This window comes from Hyaena hyaena, unplaced genomic scaffold (genome assembly GCF_003009895.1).
Source record: "Hyaena hyaena isolate Hyena2069 unplaced genomic scaffold, ASM300989v1 scaffold_20, whole genome shotgun sequence".
NCBI lineage: Eukaryota > Metazoa > Chordata > Mammalia > Carnivora > Hyaenidae > Hyaena > Hyaena hyaena.
Genome location: NW_024080652.1, coordinates 4,974,463 through 4,987,516, shown reverse-complemented (window position 1 = coordinate 4,987,516; position 13,054 = coordinate 4,974,463). Strand labels below are relative to the sequence as shown.

At 39.0% G+C, this 13,054-nt stretch overlaps 1 protein-coding gene across 2 annotated transcripts in view; it reads left to right on the top strand.

The window, feature by feature from the left end:
* Nucleotides 1-13,054, top strand: part of USP42 (ubiquitin specific peptidase 42) — a 47,584-nt gene that overhangs the window by 15,578 nt on the left and 18,952 nt on the right. The window lies entirely within an intron of this gene.

Here is a 13,054-nt window from a genome sequence, read left to right as displayed (position 1 = left end):
ATGTTACAATATTGAGTCGTCTTTATATCCCTGGAATAAACTCCGTTTGGTCATTGGAATTAGTATTATTTTTTTTATGTTTTTTATTTATTTTTGAGAGTCAGAGAGAGATAGCGGGAGCAGGGTAGGGTCAGAGAGAGAGGGAGACACAGAATCTGAAACAGGCTCCAGGCTCTGAGCTAGCTGTCAGCACAGAGCCCGATGCGGGGCTCGAATCCACGAACTGTGAGATCATGACCTGAGCCGAAGTCGGATGCCTAACCGACTGAGCCACCCAGGCACCCCAGTATTATTATTTTTAAAGTTTTTTTTTTATCTCTCAATTCTTATCATAACTGTTTCACCCATCTCCCCACTCCCCTCCCCTCTGGTGACTGTCCGTTTGTTCTCTGTAGTTAAGAGTCTGTTTATTGGTTTATCTCTCTCTTTTTTTCCCCTTTGTTTTCTGAAATTACACATATGAGTGAAATCATACAGTATTTGTCTTTCTCTGACTGACTTTTAGTGTTTATTTATCTTGAGAGAGAGAGAGCTTGCTCAGGTGCACGAGTAGGGGAGGGGCAGAGAGAGAAAATCTCACTCAGGGCCTGTGCTCAGAGCACGGAGCCTGGTGCTGGGCTCCATCCCACAAACCACAAGATCATGACCTGAGCTGAAATCAAGAGTCAGCTTAACCAGCTGAGCCACCCAGGCGCCCCCTGACTGACTTTTTACACTTAGCATTATACTCTCTGGGTCCATTCATGTCACTGCAAATGACAAAAACTCATTCTTTTTATGAGTTAATAATATTCCATTGTGTGTATATAGTACATCTTCTTTATCTGCTCATCAGTCAGCAGACACGTGGGCTGCTTCCATATCTCAGTTATTGTAAATCATGCTGCTGTGAACTTAGGGGTGCGTGTATCCCTTTGAGTGAGTGCTTCTGTATTCTTTGGGTAAATACCCAGTAGTGCAGTTGCTGGATTGTAGGGTAGTTCTATTTTTAACTTTTTGAGGAAGTTCCATACTCTTTCCCAGAGTGGCTGCACCAGTTTGCCTTCCCCCCAACAGTACACAAGCGATCTTTTTTCCCCACATCCTTGCCAACACTCTTGTTTCTTGTGTTGTTCATTTTAGCCATTCTGACAGGTGTGAGGTGATAGCTCATTGTAGTTTTGATTTGCATTTCCCTGACGATGAGTGATTGTGAGCATCTTTTCATGTGACTGTTGGCCATCTGTATGCTGTCTTCGGAGAAGTATCTGTTCATGTCTTTTGCCCAGCTTTTAATTAGATTAGTTGTTTTTTGGGTGTTGAGTTTCATAACTTCTTTATATAGTTTGGATTCTAGCCAAACTATATAAATGACATATCAGATATGTCATTGGCAAATATCTTCTATTCCATGGACTGCCTTTTACTTTTGTTGATTGTTTCCTTCACTGTGCAGAAGCTTTTTATTTTGATGAAGTCCCAGTAGTTTATTTTTGCTTTTGTTTCCCTTGTCTCAGGAGACATATCTAGAAAGATGTTGTTATGGCTGATGTCAAAGAGGTTACTGCCTGTGTTCTCTTCTAGGCTTTTTATGGTTTCAGGTCTCATATTTAGGTCTTTAGTCCATTTTGAGTTTATTTTTGTTTTGGTGTAAGAAAGTGGCCCAGTTTTATTCTTTTGCATGTTACTGACAGTTTTCCCATCACCATTTGTTGAAGATACTTTTTCCCATTGGATATTCTTTCCTGCTTTGTCAAAGATTAATTGATGATATAATTGTGGGTTTATTTCTGGATTTTCTATTCTGTTCTCTTGATGCATATATCTATTTTTGTGCTGGTACCATACTGTTTTGACCACTATAGCTTGTAATATAACTGGAGGTCTGGAATGGTGATGCCCCCAGCTGTGCTTTTCTTTTTCAAGATTGCTCTGGTTATTTAGGGTCTCTTGTGGTTCCATACAAATTTTAGGATTGTTTGCCCTAATTCTGTGAAAAATGCTGTTGGTATTTTGATAGAGATTGTATTAAATGTGTAGATTGCTGTGAGTAACATAGACATTTTAATAATATTCTTTCAGTCCGTGAGCATGGAATGTCTTTCCGTTTCTTTGTGTCCTCTTCAGTTTCTTTCATCAGTGTTTTACCATTTTCAGAGTACAGGTCTTTTACTTCTTTGGTTAGGTTCATTCCTAGTTATCTTATTGTTTTTGGTGTAGTTGTAAATGGTATAGATTTCGTAATTTCTCTTTCTGCCAGTTCATTATGGGTGTATAGAAATGCAGCAGAATTCTGTACATTAATTTTGTATCTGTGACTTTACTGAATTCATTGGTCAGTTCTAGTAGTATTTTGGTGGAGCCTTTCAGGTTTTCAGTATTGAGTATCGTGTCATTTGCAAATACTGAAGGTTTTACTTCTTAACAATTTGGATGCCTTTTATTTCGTTTCATGTCTGATTGCTGTGGCTAGGACTTCCAGTACTGTGTTGGATAACAGTGGTGAGACTGGACATCCCTGTCTTGTTGCTGACCTTAGAGGAAAAGCTGTCAGTTTTTTCCCACTGAGGATGATATTAGCTGTGAGTTTTTCATATATGGCCTTTATTATGTTGAGGTACGTTCTCTCTAAACTTACTTTGTTGAGGGTTTTTATTGTGAATGGATGTTGTCCTTTATCCTGCGTCTTATGGTTTTTATCCTCTTTTTTTAAATTGGTGTGATGCACTACATTGATTTGCAAATACTGAACCACCTCTGCAACCCAGAAATGAATCCCACTTGAGTGTGGTAAATGATTTTTTAATTTTTTCTTTTTTTTTCTGAGAGAGAGAGAGAGAGACAGAAACAGAGACAGAGCATGAGCGGGGGAGGGGCAGAGAGAGGGAGGGAGACACAGGATCCCAAGTAGGATTCAGGCCTGAGCTGTCAGCACAGAGCCCAGTGCGGGGCTCAAACTCACAAACCATGAGATCATGACCTGAGCCAAAGTCAGACGCTCAACCGACTGAGCCACAGACACTCCTGTGGTGAATGATTTTTTAAAAAGTATTTGTTGGATTCAGTTTGCTAGTATTTTATTGCAAATTTTTGCATCCATGTTCATCAGGATTTTTGGACTATGGTTCTCTTTTTAATGGAATCTTTCTCTGGTTTTAGTATCAGGGTAATGTTGGCCTCATAGAATAAGTTTGGAAGTTTTTCTTCCTTTTTTATTTTTAAGAATCACTTGAGAAGAATAGGTATTAATTCTTTAAATGTTTGGTAGAATTTGCCTGTGAAGCCATTTGGCCCTGGACTTTGGTTTGTTGGGAGCTTTTTGATTACTGATTCAGTTTCTTTGCTGATTATTGGTCTGTTCAAGTTTTCTATTTCTTCGTCTTTCAGTTTTGGTAGTTTGTATGTTTCTAGGAATTTATCTGTTTCTTCCAGGTTGTCCAATTTGTTGACACATAATTTTTCATAATATTCTTTTATATTTGTATTCCTGTGGTGCTGGTTGTTTATTCACTCTCATTTGTGATTTGATTTATTTGAACCCTTTCTCTTTTTTTTCTTGATAAGTCTGGCTAGAGGTTTATCAATTTTATTGATTTTTAAAAAAAATTTTTTTTAATGTTTTATTTATTTCTAGGAGAGAGAGAGAGACAGCAGGGGAGCAGGGGAGGGTCAGAGAGAGAGGGAGCCACAGACTGAAACAGGCTCCAGGCTCTGAGCTGGCAGTCAGCACAGAGCCCGCCGCGGGGCTCGAACCCACGAACCGCGAGATCATGACCCAAGCGAAAGTCGGACGCTTAACCGACTAAGCCACCCAGGCGCCCCATTGATTTTTTTTTTTAAAGAAACAGCTCTTGGTTCATTGACCCATTTTATTATTTTTTTAAGTTTCTGTATTATTTATTATTTCCTTCCTCTTACTGGTTTTACGTTTTGTTTGTTCTTTTTCTCCCTTAGGTGCAAGGTTAGGTTGTGTGAGATTTGTTTTTTGCTTCTTGAGATAAGCCTATATTGCTGTAATCTTCCCTCTTAGAAGTGCTTTTGCTGCATCTGAAAGGTTTTGGACAATTATGTTTGCATTTGTTTCCATCTACTTGTTAATTTATTAAAATTTTTTTGATTGTTTATTTTGAGAGGGAATGTGTCTGCATACACAAGTAGGAGAGGGGCAGAGAGAGAGGTGGAGAGGGAATCCCAAGTAAGCTCTATGCTGTCAGCCCAGAGGCTGATGCAAGGCTGAGTCTCACGAACTGTGAGATCATGACCTGAACTGAAATCAAAAGTCAGACACTTAACTGATTGAGCCACCTAGGTGCCCTTGCTTTTTAATTTCTTCTTTGATTTTTCTGGTTAACCCATTCATTGATGAGTATGATGTTCTTTAATCCATGTATTTGTGGTCTTTCCAGATTTTTTCTTATGGTTGACTTGTAGTTTTGTAGTGTTTGGTCAGAAAAGATGCATGGTATGATTTCAGTCTTCTCGAATTTGTTGAGGGTTGTTTTGTGGGCTAATATTGATCTATTCTGGAGAATGACCCATGTGCTCTTGAATATGTATTCTGCTGGTTTAGGATGGAATGGTCTGAATATACCTGTTAAATACAGCTGGTCCAGTGTCTTTCAGAGCCTTTGCTTCCTTGTGGATGTTCTGTTTAGATGATCTGTCCATTGATGTCATTGTTAAAATCCCCTCCTGTTACTGTATTATTATCAATTAGCTCCTTTATGTTTGTTATTAACAGTTTTATGTATTTGGGTTCCTCCCACATTGGGTGCATATTTATAATTGGATTGTTCCTTTTATTTTTATTTATTTTAATGTTTATTTTTGAGAGAGAGAGCGCGTGCACATGCGCACAAGCAGGGGAGGGGCAGAGAGAGAGAGAGAGAGAGAGAGAGACAGACAGACAGACTGAATCCAAAGTAGGCTTTAGGCTCCGAGCTCTCAGCATAGAGCCTGATGCAGGGTTCAAACCAGCGAACCGTGAGATCATGACCTGAGCTGAAGTCAGACGCTTAACCAACTGAGCCACCCACGCGCCCAGTCACCCTGTGTCTTTTGATTGGAGTGTTTAGTCCACTTATATTCAGAAGTAATTATTGAGAGATATGTATTTTTACTTTTTTTGTGGTTTCTTAAGATTTTCCCTGATTCATTCTTGTCTTTCTTTCATGATTTGCTGGTTTTCGTTACTGATATATTTGGATTTCTTTTTCTTTATTTTTTGCATGTTAGTGGTTTTTGATTCGTGGTTATCAGTAGATTTGTGTATAACATCTTCCGCATGTGGCAGTCTTTATCAAGTTGATGATTGTTTAAGTTTGAGCCCATTCTTTGCTCCTTTCTTTCTCATGTTTTGGGTGTATGGTGTCATATTTTACATACTTTTGTTCCTTGATTTTTTACAGAAATATTCATTTTTACTGTTTTTGTGCTTCCTACCTTCATATTGTCATTTTTGGTCTTTCCTTTCCCCTCAAAAAGTCCTCTTTAATACTTCTTGCAGGGCTGTTTTAATGGCCACTATCTCCTTTAGTTTTTGTTTGTCTGGGAAACTCTTTCTCTCCTTCTATGCTGAATGGTAGCCTTGCTAGATAGTGTATTTTGGCTGCAGGTTTTTCCCATTCAGCACTTTAAATATATCATGCCACTCTTTTCCAGCTTGGAAAGTTTCCACTGAAAAATTTGCTCATAGCTTTATGGGATTTCCTTTGTATGTAACTGCCTTCATTTGTCTTTTTTTTTTTTTTTTTAATGTTTTATTTATTTCTAGGAGAGAGACAGAGACAGCGTGAGCAGGGGAGGGTCAGAGAGAGAGGGAGACACAGACTGAAACAGGCTTCAGGATCTGAGCTGGCAGTCAGCACAGAGCCCGACACGGGGCTCGAACCCACGAACCGCGAGATCATGACCTAAGCGAAAGTCGGACACTTAACCGACTAAGCCACCCAGGTGCCCCTGTCTTTTTTTTTTTTTTAATTTTTAATGTTTTATTTATTTCTGAGTAAGAGAGACAGTGCGAACAGGGGAGGGTCAGAGAGAGAGGGAGACACAGAATCTGAAACAGACTCCAGGCTCTGAGCTAGCTGTACACACAGAGCTCAATGCAGGGCTCGAACCCATGAACCGTGAGATCATGACCTGAGCAGTAGTCAGACGCTTAACTGACTGAGCCATCCAGGCGCCCCCATTTGTCTTACTTTTAATATTTTTTGTTTATTACTATATTTTGCCATTACCATATGTCTTGGTGTGGATCTGCTTTTGTTGATTTTGTTGGGGGTTCTCTGTGCCTCCTTGATCTGGATATCTATTTTCTTCCCCAGAGTAGGGAAATTTTCAGCTATTATTTCTTCAAATAAATTCTCTGTCCCCTTTTTTCTCTTCTTCTGGGATCCCTGTAATATGAATGTTATGTTTGATGGAATCACTGAATTCACTCAGCCTATTCTCATTTTGCATATTTTTTTTTCTGTCTTTTGTTCAGCTTGATTACTTTTCATTACTCTCTTAGGCCGTTAATTTGTTGCTCTGCTTCTTCCGGCCTGCTGTTTATTCCATCAAGCATGTTTCTCATTTCATTTATTGAGCCCTGTATCTCTGCTATGTTATTTCTTATCTCTGTGTTAATGATCTCACTGATGTCCTCCACTCTTTTCTCAAGTCCAGCGAGTGTCCTTATGATCATTGCTTTAAATTCTCCATCAGCCATGTTACTTATAACTGTTCCATTTATATCTCTGGCCATGGCCTTCCTGTTCTTTCAAATTCCTCTGTCTTCTCATTTTGTCTAAGTCCCTGCGCTTTTTCTGTGTGTAGGAAAGTGATGTACGATTCCTGGTTCTTGAGGAGAGTGGCTTTATGAAGAAGAGGTCATGTAGTGCCCTGGAATGTAATGTCTCTTGTTCCTCAAGGCCTGGCGCTTCTGGGAGTGTCTCCAGTGTGAGCTATGTGTGCTCTGCTGTTATATTTTGGCCACTTTATCTTTCAGGCCAGTTGTCTGCAGAGATTTTTTTTTTTTTTTTGCCTGTTGTGGGCAGTGTTTGGTCCCTGGCCTGAATGTGGTGAGTTTTAACTAGGTGTACCCTGATCTGCTTGTAAAATGAGACTATTGCCGCTGCCACCCAGAACGAGGCCTCGAAAAACCCCTTGGTGGGGAGATGGAGGTTAGGAGGGGTTTAGGTGGAGCTTCTAGGGGAGGAACCTGCTGCACTGGGAGTGTGGCAAGTGTGACTGGGAAGGGAGGTTCTTCCAGAGCATGGGAGTGAGGGGTGGGGGTGGGGCTCAGCATAAGCACGGTAGATAGTGAGTGTTGGTGCTGCCCTGGTTCCCACAGGTGGCTCCTTGTTTATGCTGAGGGGCAGAAGGAAATGCTGATGGCCAGTTCCTTTGTTCCAAGGGGGGTCTCTCTGTGAACACACTCTTTCTAGGACATTCTCTGAGATGAGCAACTAACCTCCCTACTGTGCGCCCCACGCACTCTTCAGATCTTGTTTCCATGCTGTAGGTCTGTCTTCTCCAAGAGCAGCACCAGTGTCTTCTGAATTTTACCAGAGCCACGTACTCTGACCTTTAAAACTTCAGGCTTTACAGCCCCCTGGTTGTAAGAACTCCTGAAATTTGGAACCTTTTGCTTTCCAAGCCAATTGCTGTGGGGATTCTTTTCCCCCTGCGCTGCCCTGTGTGCTAGTACGTCTCTTGCCCTGCCCTTTTCTGTGACTGCAGCTCCCTCCCCACTGCAGGAGCCACATTTTCTCTCCCAGTCTTCATCTCTGCTCTGCCTGCCTTCTTCATGTGGCCTCTCCTCTACCTTTAGTTGTGGAGTTTGTACTGTAGCAATTGTTTTCAGATCAATATCTAGGGTATTTAGGATGATTTGTTAGTTATCTTGTATTCTTGGGACGAGTTGAACTTAGGGTCCTCCTCCTCCACACCACCTTCCCCTCTCCCCTGTTATGTGTAATTAGTTTTAAATTTGGCTGAATTTTACTTGTAATATTTTATTAAGGAATTTTACGTATCTATTCATGAGAGAGATTGGTCTGTAATTTTCTGGTTTTGTACCATATTTGTTTGGTTCACTGTTAGGGTAATACTAGTTTTATAAAAAATGAATTTGGGATCTATTAACTCCTCTGTAGTTTTGAAGAGATTGTGTAGAATTGATGTAGGTTCATATTTAAACACTTGGTAGAATTTACCAGTGAAGTTGTCTTGGTCTGGAGATTTCCTTTTTGAGAGTTTTTAAATTACAAAATCGATTTTTGATATCTGCAGGGTCTGTATTGAAATCCTTGGTTTTTGTTTCCAAAATTGGCAATTCCTATACATTTCCCTTTCAGCAATGCTTTGGCTGTGTCTCTACATTTTTAATATATTGTCTTTTCATTCAGTTCACTGCATTTTAAAATTCCCCTTGAGATTTATTTTTTGATCTATGGATTATATGGAAGCATGTTACTTAGTTTCCAAGTGTTTATTGATTTTTCTGTTATCTTTTTCTAATTTCTAGTGTAAGTACAATATGGTAGAAAACATATCCCTTATTATTTCTATTCTCTTAAAATGTTTTAATGTATTATTATTATTATTTTTTTTTTTTGAGAGAGGGAAAGAATGCAAGCAAGCAAGCACATGTGCACAAGCAGGGGAGGGGCAGAGAGCGGGGACAGAGGATCCAAAGCAGGCTCTGCACTGACAGCAGCGACCCCAGTGGGGGAGCTGCAACTTGCAAATCGTGAGATCATGACCTGAAACTAAGTTCAACACTCAACTGACTGAGCCAACCAGGTTCCTCTCCCTTAAATTTTTTGAGATTTGTTTTGTGACCCAGGATATGGTCTATCTTGGTATATGTTCCATGAATGCGTGAAATGAATTTGTATCGTGCTGTTTTCTGGAGTGTTCTATAAATTATCCATATCCCATTGGCTGATGATATTGTTGAGTTCTATACACTTGATGATTTTCTAATTGTTCATTTATTGACAGAAGGATGTTGAGGTTTCCAGCTCTAGTTGTGGATTTCTCTGTTTCTGTTTTTAGTTCCATCAGAGTTCAGTTCATATATATTGCAGCTTTGTTGTTTGGTACAAACACATTTAGGATTGCTATAGATATGTATATATATATTTAATGTTTTTTGGATCAATTTTTGATAATGTCCCTTCCTCTGGTAGCATACGTTATTCTGAAGTCTGCTCTATCTGCTATTAATATAGCCATTCCTGTTTTCTTTAAATTAATGTTTGCATAACATATCTCTTTCGATCCTTTTTCTTTCAGCCTGCCTGTATTGTTACATTTGCAGTGAGTTTCTTGTAGGTATCCTATGATTGAGTCATGTTATCCCATCTACTTTGTTAATCTGTTTTTTTTATTGGTATATTCATAACATTTACATTTAAGCTTAATGACAAATCAGGACTTAAGTCTGTCCTTTTGTTTCCTGATTTCTTTGTTTTTCATGTTGGCTTTCTTATTCCTGCCTTCCATGGATTACTTGAATATTTATTTTTTAGAATTGTGTTTTGATTTATTTTTAACATTTTTGAGTGTAGGTACTCTCTTTAGTGGTTGCTCTAGGTTTGCATTATATATACATAATTTATCAGCGTCTACTGGTGTTGTCATTTTACCAAATAAAGGTAAGTGTAGAAACCTTCTACCTCTCTTTAGTCTCCCTTAGTTGCCATGTAATTAAATATTTTGTCCACTTACATTTAGAACCATATCAGTGACAGTGTTGTAATTTTTGTTTTAACCATTACATAAGTTAGAACCTCAAGAAAAAGAAAGCCTATTATATTTGCCTTTATTTTTGGTTACTATTTTTTTCTTCCTTTTTGATGTTCCAGGGTTTCTTTTTTTAAAAAAATAATTTCCCTTTTTGTTGAGAGAATTTCCTCTAGTCATTCTTTTAGGGTATGTGTACTGGTGACAGCTTTTCTTAGTTTTGCCTCATCTGAGAATGTCTTGATTTTGCCTTCATTCCTGAAGGGTATTTCCGCTGTATGTAGGATTCTGGGCTGAAAGCCCTTTTCTTTCAGACTTTGAAAATTGTTCCAGTTCCTCTGGCTCCCACCATTTTTTTATCTGAAGCTTGTCATTTTTCTAGTGTTTATTTCACACACACATGCGTGTGTGCGCGCACACACACACACACTTATAGATAAAGTATTGTTTTCTTTCACTGCTTTCAAGATTCTGTCTTTAGTTTTCAGAAGTTTAGTTATGATATATTTTGGGTTAGTTTCTTTGTTTTTTTTTTCCTGTTTGGGGTTTGCTCAGCTTCTTGAATCTATAGACTTCTCTATCTTTTACCAAATTTGGGAAATTTTCAGCCTTCCTTTCTTGTAATACTTTCTCAGCCCCTGCTTAGTCTCTCCTCTCCTTCTGAGATTCTGATGACATGTGTGCTACATGTTTTGTTAGAGTCCCACAGGTCCCTGAGGCTCTGTTCATTTCTCCCCTCCCCCAGTCTGTTTTCTCTTTGTTGTTCAGAGGAGAATTTCTGTTGTTCTGTCTTCATGTTGACTGATTTTTTTTCCTTTTGTAATTTCTATTCTTCTGTTTAGCTTATCCACTGTGTTTATTTTGATTATTGTACTTTTTGTTTGTAAAGTTTCCATTTGATTCTTTATATCTCCTGTATCTTTGTTGAGTCTTTCTATACTTTTCATTTGTTTCTAGTGTGTTTGTCATTATTGGCTGAGCCATTTTTATCCTGGCTTTTTTAAAACCTTTGTTAGATAATTCTGACATCTCAATCATCTCAGTGTGGGCATCTCTTTATTTTTTTTTTCACTCATTTGAGAAATGATGAGTGATTTTCAGTTGAAACCTGGATGTTTTTGTGTTACAGATTTTATGTGGATCTTATCTAATGATTGCCTCAGCTGGATTTCTTTGATAGCACTCTGGCAAAGGAAGTAGTATTAGGTTGAGGTAGAAAGCCAGGCTCCCTACTCAGTCTCCACCAACAGTCATGAGGCTTGGGGGTAGGGGGAGGTTGAGACTCCTTGTTCCTGTTCTCTACTTGGTCTCCACTGACACCACAGCAGCTTTGTACCACTGGGTGATAATGAAAGACCTGATTTTGAAACCAGTTCTCTCCAATGGAGAATTGGAGTCATCTTCACTACCAGGGGGTGGTATAGAAGTCCAGGCTCCTCACCTGATCTTTGCCATGGGATGGGGTGTGATTGTTATCATTCCACATGGATGAAAGTTCTAGCTCCTACTCCACCTTTTCTAACACTCTTCTGCATGGGTGGGTTGGGCGCCTCATTACAGCCTGGCAAGTGGAAGTTTAGGCTGCCTGCTTGGCCTTGCTGGCCTAAGGGTATGGGGTGTCATCATATTTCTGTGGTGTGTGGCTACAGTAGAGAATTACCGTCTAAAAGATTTTTGTCTTGCCAAACTCCCCTTTTGATGGCCTTTTGGCTACAGAAAACAGGCTTTCATTGGGGTTTTGTTCTATTTGTTGGTGTTTCCAGGTTGCTGGCTTCTTCAGCTTTGGACTATCTGATGCACAAAGAAAACCCAGGGAACTTGCCATGGTGTCATTCTTTGGGTTCCATAGTTGCTAGCTTGTCTTTTCCTTTCTCTCTTTCACTGCCTTCCTACATTTGTTTTATAGACAATGTCCAGGGCTTTTGTATTTCGCACAGGAATAGGGAAAAGAACTACTCTGTCTTCCCAGAAGTGAAAGTCTCATTTTTATTTTAGAAAGATGTTTTCATGGGGTATAGAATTCTGTGTTCTATACAGTGTGAGAAGAACATTTTTCTTCCAATACCCAAAAGATGTTACTGCACTGTTTTCTGTCTCCTGTTGTTTCTGACGAAGTTAGTCATCAGTTTTACCTTTGTTTCTATATACATGTTTATTTATTTGTTTTTACTAACTGCTTTTATGATGCTGTCTATATCACTGTCCTAAGCAGTCTGAGTGGTTTTTGTGTAGTTTTTTTTGTGTCTTTTTCTGTTTGGGACTTACTGGGGTTCTTAGGTCTGTAAATGTACTGTTTCAAATTTGTATGACTTCTAGCCATTTAAAATTAAAAAATTTTTGTCATTAGAGTAATGTTAAATGTTTTTGGTGCACAGTTCAGTGAATTTTAACACAGGTACAGATTCATGCAAACCACCACCTTTTCAGAAAACAAAACCATAGCATCACTCTAAAAATCTCCGTTGTGCTCTCTGTAGGTAGTCATTGTTTCCTGAAACATTTGTTCTGTTCCTTCAGACTCCAGTCACAGGTATATTTAGGGATTAACTTGGAGTCCCCCTGCTCACTGATAAGCTATTCTTGTTGTTGTTGTTGTTTTGAGTTTGTGTGTGTATGTGTTTCATTATGAATGATTTCTGTTGCTAAGTCTTCAAGTTCACTGATGTTTTCTCCTCTTCTGTCTGATCTGTTATTAATCTCATCTTTCTTTTTCATCTCAGAGATTCTACCTTTCACCTGTAAAGTACATTTGGATCTGTTTCCATGGCTCCCTCTAACATGCTTTTGCTTTTTTCTACCTCCTCAAACACATGAATGTACATATTATATATTTTTTAATGTCTTTGTCTTTTGATTCTACTATCTGTGCCATTTCTGGGTTTGTTTCTGTTCATTTTCTCCTGGTTATTGGTCATGCCTGCATTTTTGCATGCCTCGTAGTCTTTAATTAGAATTTTATGTTTTTGGGTGCTGAAAGTTTTCGGGATTTTTTATTCCTATAAATATTTTTGAGCTCTATTTTGGGACACAGTTGTATCAGTTGGAAGTGGTTTGAACCTTTCAAGTCTTTGAAAGCTTTGTGAGGCAGGTTCTGAGTGGCCTTTAGTTTAAGGCTGAGTTTCTCAATCTCAGACTATTGATGTTTGGAACCAGATAATGCTTTGTTCTGGGGGCTGGTCTGGGCTTTTCCTAGGATGGTTAGCCGCATTTGTGGCCTCTACTCACGGGATACCAGTAGAACCAGTTAGTTATGGGCTAAGAATGGTTTTCACATTTTTTAGAAGTTGTAAAAAAGAAGAATATGCAACAGATACCCGTGTGCATGTCCAACAAGACCAGA